The following is a 7657-nucleotide window of genomic DNA, read 5'->3' on the forward strand; positions in this document are numbered from 1 at the left end:
CACTTTGCTAAGCCAACTACAATCAAGCGCAGCTATTCCGCTGCAATTCACTTGATCATGTGGTTGTTGAATTGTTTAATTTTTGAATATAATTGTTATAAAGGCCATAAAAATAACAAAAACTTTTATTTTAATTTAAAAAACCAGTAATTTTTTTTTGTTAATTTTTTTATAAAAAAATTGTTCATACTATAAAAAAATCAAAATTTCAAAATTCGTTTAAAATTTAGAACAATTCTAAAAAATTTTCTTAAAAATTATACATTTTTTAAACGGAATTTTTAGTACGCAGTTTTCAGCCCATTCAATTTTATTATGCAAAGTGCAAATTGAAGTGGCTCAAAATTCGCGTTGATTTTTGTGATTTGTTTTCCTCCATATAACGCACGCTTGAATTAATTTTCATGTACATACATAAATATATACTAAAAATTCTGTTTTTAATATTAATGAAAATTTGTTGAATTGTTATAAATTGTAAAATAATCACTGTATGGACAATTGAGTCACGGTATAATAAATACAAAATCAAACATACTTAACTCTACAATAAGTATTGTCATTATTTATTGAATACAGGTGCAATGGCTTACTTAAAAATTTGGATATTTCAATAATATGAATTTCATCAATTTTACTGCCAACTTCGAATGATTGAAAATGCGTACAAAATTTTTATACCCGAGCGCACTTGTGCACAAGGGTATTATAACTTTGTTCACATAACGGTTGTTTGTAACAGGCAAAACGAATCGAGATAGATATAGACAAATGTATACATAAATGATCAGAATGAAAAGAGAAATCGATTCAGCGGTGACTGTCTGTCCGTCCGTCCGTCCGTCTGTGCACACGATAACTCGAGTAAAAATTAAGATATCTTTCGGGCGTAGGACGGATGGTATTGAAAATGGGCAAAATCGGACAATAACCACGCCTACCTCCCATATAACGGTAATTTTCAGAAATACAAAAACTGCGATATTTTAGTAACTACTGAAGATAATTCACTCACTTGATATTTATAATAAATTTTAGACGAAAAATAAGAATATTAACATTTTTTTGAAAATGGGCGTAGCCACGCCCACTTATGGTTACATGTGTATATCTTGGTAACCGCTGCATCAATTTATTCCAAACTTGGCACAGTTGTTGGCCCTGGTACAGCATACCAAATGGCCGAAAATTTTTAAAATCGGACAATAACCACGCCCACATCCCATATAACGGTAATTTCGAGAAATACGAAATCCTCGATAAATCAGTAAATATTAAAGTTAATTTATTCATAATGATGGTTGCAACAATTCTTTGCCAGGAAATACGTTTATGATAAAATTTTGGAAAATGGGCGTGGCACCGCGCACTTATGATCACGTATATGTATCTCGCTAACCGTTCTAGCAATTTGTACCAAACTCGGTATGGTTATTGTGCTTGCCACATAAAAGTAAACCATTGAAAATTGTTGAAATCGGACTAAAATTACGACCTCTTTTCATATAACGGTAAATTTCAGAAATGCTTGAAATTTCAATATTTTGAAATTTAAGGACGCTAGTTTACTAAAAATTTATACACGCCGGCTTATCATGTAGCGGTAGCTTTCGAAAAGGTGGAAAACATATATTTAATACTTGCGCCGGGTATTTAATGTTCGGCTCCGCCCGAACTTAGACTTTCTTACTTGTTTTATATGGATTTGGTAACATAATACGTATACCTTTTCGTTTTGATATAAAAAGTTATGTATTTTATAAAGTTTGAATACATCGCTTTGGAAAGCTAAATAAAAGTTTGTTTTATATTTCGTGTTTTTATAAAAAACTTCCTCTATTATTAGGCAATTGTTATAATAAATACTTTCATTGTAAACAATTTCAGAAAAGTAGTCTGTTTTTGTTAAATTTATAGTTTTAAGGGAATTATATTCAATTTCGTTTTCCACACCGCTCTCATGGTCTAGTAAAAATTTGGCAAATTGTAATCCAGGTTTAACAGTCAGTGAATAAGGAGAACTCAGTCTGGATGTGGTATTACCTAAATATGTTTTGGCTTCTTTGTGTTTTGCCTTAAAACGCATTCCCCACAAGTAGGAATCGATACTTTTCATTTGATACCAAGTATTTTTTTACTCGATACCTTTTTGTTCGGTATCGAGTAAGTATCAAAAAAAAGAACTTGGTACCGAAAGAGTAATTTCTATTGCAACGGCAACTCAACAAATGACGCCCGTTATAAGAGTTTTCGCGAAAAGTGCGGTCATGTAGTAGAGAAAGTAGAAATCGCCTGTCTGGAAAGCATTTAGAAAAGTTGTTGTTTCTTGGCAGTGTGCCCCAAAAGCTATTTTTTCCATAAATATTTTTAATTAATTATAACTAATATTGTTCCTCAGCAATGTACCAAAATAAACAATACAATTTTTTTCTTCATAAATAGTTTGTAAATGATGCAGTGCGCTGTATACTTATAGGGGTGACCTTATGGATAAGTGTCGGATTTTTATTTTTATCTTCAAATTAATTTTAGCTACTTTTATAAAAAATATAGTTCATTCTATGACAAAACCCACGTAAATCCAGGTTTCAAATTTTGTACAAAAATTAAAAGAAAATCAAAGTTTCACCAAAATTAAACACTTTTTATTCAGAATAAAAAGTGTGGAATTTTGATGAAAACGTACTAGCGCAAAAGAGAAGGCACAAGTTGTCCCTTCTTATTATTTACGTTCTTTGACGAAACTTTGTTGATTTGCTTTTAATTTTTGTACAAAGTTTTAAACTTGGATTAACAAGGTTTTTGTTATGGAATGAACTATATTATTTATAAAAAAAAGTGAATAAAACTAATTTGAAAATAAAAACAAAAATAAAAATCCGAAACTTATCCATATTGGTTGACCTATACACTCATATGACTGAAAAAATTATAACCAATACTGTTCCTTGCTAATGTACCACAAATATTAATTAATAATTATTTTGTATTCTTACTAAATAACTTAAATATATACGTTTTCTATACCTGCAACTTTATTGCCTTTTTATTTGATTTTGACATACAATGTTTTAAACCATGATAAGACGTAATCATACGACCTTTTACAACAAAAAAGGGAAGTATCTCTCGAAAGAGAAAATGAAAACAATTCAAGTAAGTACTCGATACTGAGTAGGTCTCGATACTTTCAGTCTTTTGAGTACAAGTACTCATTAGAGTGATACCTTAGTGGTATCGATTGAACCCTTCCCACGAGTATTGGGCTTTAGCACTCCATATAATTTAATGTGCAGTAAATGGTCTTATTCTACAAGATGTTGTAATTTAGTTAGTTCTTGGGGCAAGTATGTCGATTCGCATAAAAAATCTAGAATTTCCGATTGTTCTCAGTTGGAACAATATCTCCAATCATTAAAGGCAAAAAGTGAGTAAAACATTTTGCCTCACTTGCCGTCATTTTTAAGTTAAAGTTTTTTGGCTTTACATAGTCCAAAGCGGGTGAAACATTTCTGAACTCGGTTTCCCCAAACTGAAAGTATGGTTTTCTATTATTTATGACGTTCAAAGTAACAACTTCTTCTTTGATTAACCCCATTAAAACATTGCACACATCGTAAGCACATACACCCTCATACAAATCATGCATTATATCAAAACAAAAGTTTTGTGTAACATGGTAACTGTCTGTTGAACATACATTCTTCTTTAATTCCTGTCAATTGAAAGTTATGCTCCAATAAGTCTTTTGCATAGTTTTCTTTAGTCCTTAATGTTTCCGTAACATATTTCTTCGATTAAAATAGCTATTATTTCGTCCCTGTTGACGTTGTCAAATCTGTTGTTCTCTTTGTAGAAGTTCGAAATTTTTGTTCCACGTGCGATGTTTGATAACAGAGTATATAAATCCTGTAGAAAATCAAATGCTGTACAGTCAGTCAATAAAGTTTAGGTACAGCGAATTTTTTACAATACGGGCAACTGTTTTTTAATTATTTTATTTTTCGATAATTTTTTATAAAAATATGGTTAATTCTACAACAAAAAAACCCAAAATTCAGTGTTCCAAACCTTGTGCAAAATTAAAGAAAATTCGCCAAAATGTCATTCAAATATTGCACTTTTTATTTACGCTCTCTAGAAAAAAGTTTAGTATGCAGTTTTTTAGCCCATTCAATTTTAGCATAACAAAGTGCAAGTTTTAGGTGGCTAGGAGTTACCATTGATTTTTAGATTTATTTTTTTTTGTTGGAGTGTCGCTCATTTTCTCCATATAAAATAATGTTTGATATTTTTTTGAATGGGCTTAAAAACTGCATACCCAACTTTTTTCTAGAGAGCTTAAATAAAAAGTGCAATATTTGAATGAAATTTCGCAGAATTTTCTTTAATTTTTCACCAGGTTTGGAACTTTGATTTTTGGAGTTTTTGTTGTAGAATTAACCATATTTTTATAAAAAATTTGTGAAAAATAAAATATTTAAAAAATAGTTGCCCGTATTGTAAAAAATTCGCTGTACCTAAACTTTATTGACTGACTGTATATAAATACGGAAATAACTTCGGCCAAAACAAGGTGCTATGCAGTTGTGAACTTCAAAAACGCTCACAATAACACTTCGAATTTTTACCTTGAAAGATAGATAGAGAAAATAAATAGGGGAAAAAATTGCAATCACATTTATCGCACAGAAGTGAAATACTTGTGTATTACTTTCTTATAGTTGCTCCTATTCAACGCAGCTTTGATAGTATCAGGAATGGAATTCCACAGCCTCTCAGCATTAACAAAAAATAGCCGAGATGAGGGCAAATAGGAAAATTTAGGGATAATCAGATTTTGATGCCTACAAGACTTAGGTAATTCTAACTTCTCGTGAAGATATTTCGGTGTTTTGAATTGATTGAGCTTGTAAATATATACACAGTTTCTGGCCGAAAGATATTCAAAAATGCTGCAGCCAAGAATTTTGTTTTTCCAGAAAGAGATGTGGTCATATTTTTTGAGGCCATAAACGTAACGCGTAACATTATTGAACACAACATCAATTTTGTGATATGAAGTAGAATCAAGTTTACTATACACAAGCTCAGAGTACGTAATTTGTGGTACAATGAGTTGAATTGCTAGCTTTCTTCTAGTCTCTAAAGGAGTAAACGAAGCTGACATTCTCAATCTAGGTAAAACAAAATACACATTACTAACAACTTTATTAATATGGTCAGAACAGCTCAACATAGAGTTAACAACGAAGCCCAAGTTTCTACCTTTGTCAGTAAACGTAAGGACACTATTACCTACAAACATTTTTGGAATATCCTCAACATGTACAACATTGTTACTAATAGGTAACACATATGACTTCGCAGCATTTACGCAAAGACAATTATCACGGGACCATTGCGATATTGCAGACAAGTCACTATTTATTTTATAACACAAATCCTCAACAAGACCGACACGGCTAGACAAATACAATTGAATGTCGTCAGCATAGGCATGGACATTAACATACTGACAAACAGAAAATACATCATTGACAAAAAGACTAAACAAAAGGGGACCAAGCACGGAGCCTTGCGGCACACCGGAGGCAACAATACAAGATTTTGATGACGCAGATTTGCACATCACCTTTTGACTTCTTCCCTCAAGGTAGCTGGTCATAAGTTTAACAGAGCTATCGGAGAATCCAAAATAATATTTAAGCTTTGTACAAAGCAGGTCATGATTTACTAAATCAAACGCCTTAGCAAAATCAAGAAGGCAGAGAAGAGTTAAGTCACCTTCGTCAAACTGTATTCTTATGTCGTCAAGTATTTTCAACATAGCTGTAGAGCAGCTATGCTTTGGTCTAAATCCTGACTGCAACGGAGATAAAAGATTATTTTCTTGAACGAATGAAGAAATTTGCTCTGCCATCAAAGACTCACACACTTTTGAGAATACTGGCAAAATGCTAATTGGCCTGTAGTCACTAGGTTCAGAGGCGGTATTCTTTTTAGCGACAGGAATAATCACAGCTTTTTTCCACTCCGTTGGAAAACACGAAGTTGTGAAGCAGTGATTGATTATATGTGTGAGAGTTACTAGAATGAATGGCAGCACAAGTTTCATAAACTTCAAGGATATACCATCCTCACCAATAGCATTAGACTTGGCGCTCATAATTGACTTCATAACTTCTGCTTCTGTAACTCCATTAAATTGAAACTTTTCTCTCAGTGCAAAATCGCTTTTGAAGTTTTGAGCTGGAGAACTGTCGTGGCTTTTGCAGGCGCCAATAAAATATTCATTTAGAATGTTAGGGTCAATTTTACACTCACTTTTATGTTTTCCATGCACATTAAGGTTTCCCAAATTGCGCCATAAGTCTTTTGATGGTAGTGATGGGTTCAACTTGGAGTTACAATACAACCGTTTCGCTTGTCTTGCAATGGTGGTAGCTTTATTTCGGGCAAGTTTGTATTGCGACCAAGTGAAGTCCGTGTTGTTTCTTTTCCATTTCGCATATAATCTATTACGAGCTTTTATAGCTGATCTGACATTACTCTTATACCACGGACAAGAGTTATTCAAAACGCGAACAGTACGAAGAGGAACATGGACATCAAATAATTCAGACATAGTTTTATTTAAAAAGTCAAGTTTGGCATCTACCAACTCAACAAACCAACATGCATCCCAGTCAACATTTGACAGATCATCAGTCAGATGATTAACCTTTACAGACTTAAAATCACGTTACATAGAAGTAACACTATCAGCAGGACAATTAAACGTTACATCTAGTGCACAAAATATTAGGTCGTGGTCGGAGATAAAATTTTTTTGGTCAAATTTAAGAATATGGTCGAGGCTTGGCGTGATAATGTCTAACAAACTAGGACATGAATTTGGCGCAAATCTTGTTGGTATAAATTTGTTAACTACAGCAAGACCTGCAGCAGATACATGATCCAGTAACAAATCCAACAAAAAACGAATCTAACATGCAACATCTATGAGGGTTGTATACACATAACGCTAGTATTTTTGTTACATTGTCTGAAATTTCGGCAATAATGAATTCTGTATCAGTGTTTTTTGATGTTGCTAAAACACTGATTTTCAGGGTGGATTTACAACAGATTGCAACCCCTCCCCCTTTTTTGTTGTTCGATCAACACGAGTAAGACTGTAGTTTGGTATACAATAGTAAAAATCAGAAACATCAGTATTAAACCAAGTTTCTGAGACGCAAATGACATCTATATCCGATTCACCAAATATATCCCTAACATATTCCAGTTTTTCGCATTTCAGGCTCCGCACATTAAAATGCACTACTTTAAGACCATTATATTGCTTGCACAAAATATCTATTAATACCTTTTGGTTTTCATTAATGCTGAAGGCGGATTTCCTAGAGGGCTTTAAATCCATCACACTGAGCTGTTGAAGGAACAACTAAAAATGGCATTAAACACATGAAAAACATAACAGAAACACAGATGCATGTCAAAGATGTGATTGCAATAAGTTAAAATAAATAAGAAAAAAAGGAATAATGAGAACAAATGAAAATAACAATAAGTCAAGAAAAACAGCCTGAAACATAGAAAAAAATGAAAATAACAATAAGTCAAGAAAAACAGCCTGAAACATAGAAACAAA

General features: G+C 32.6%; 1 protein-coding gene across 3 annotated transcripts in view; it reads left to right on the top strand.

Annotated features, from left to right (window-relative positions):
• Window positions 1–7657, top strand: part of LOC118738726 (serine/threonine-protein kinase tricornered) — a 94087-nt gene that overhangs the window by 36500 nt on the left and 49930 nt on the right. The window lies entirely within an intron of this gene.

This window comes from Rhagoletis pomonella, unplaced genomic scaffold, assembly GCF_013731165.1.
Source record: "Rhagoletis pomonella isolate Grant_MI unplaced genomic scaffold, Rhpom_1.0 Rhpom_scaffold_00005, whole genome shotgun sequence".
In the NCBI taxonomy this organism is placed as follows: Eukaryota; Metazoa; Arthropoda; class Insecta; order Diptera; family Tephritidae; genus Rhagoletis; species Rhagoletis pomonella.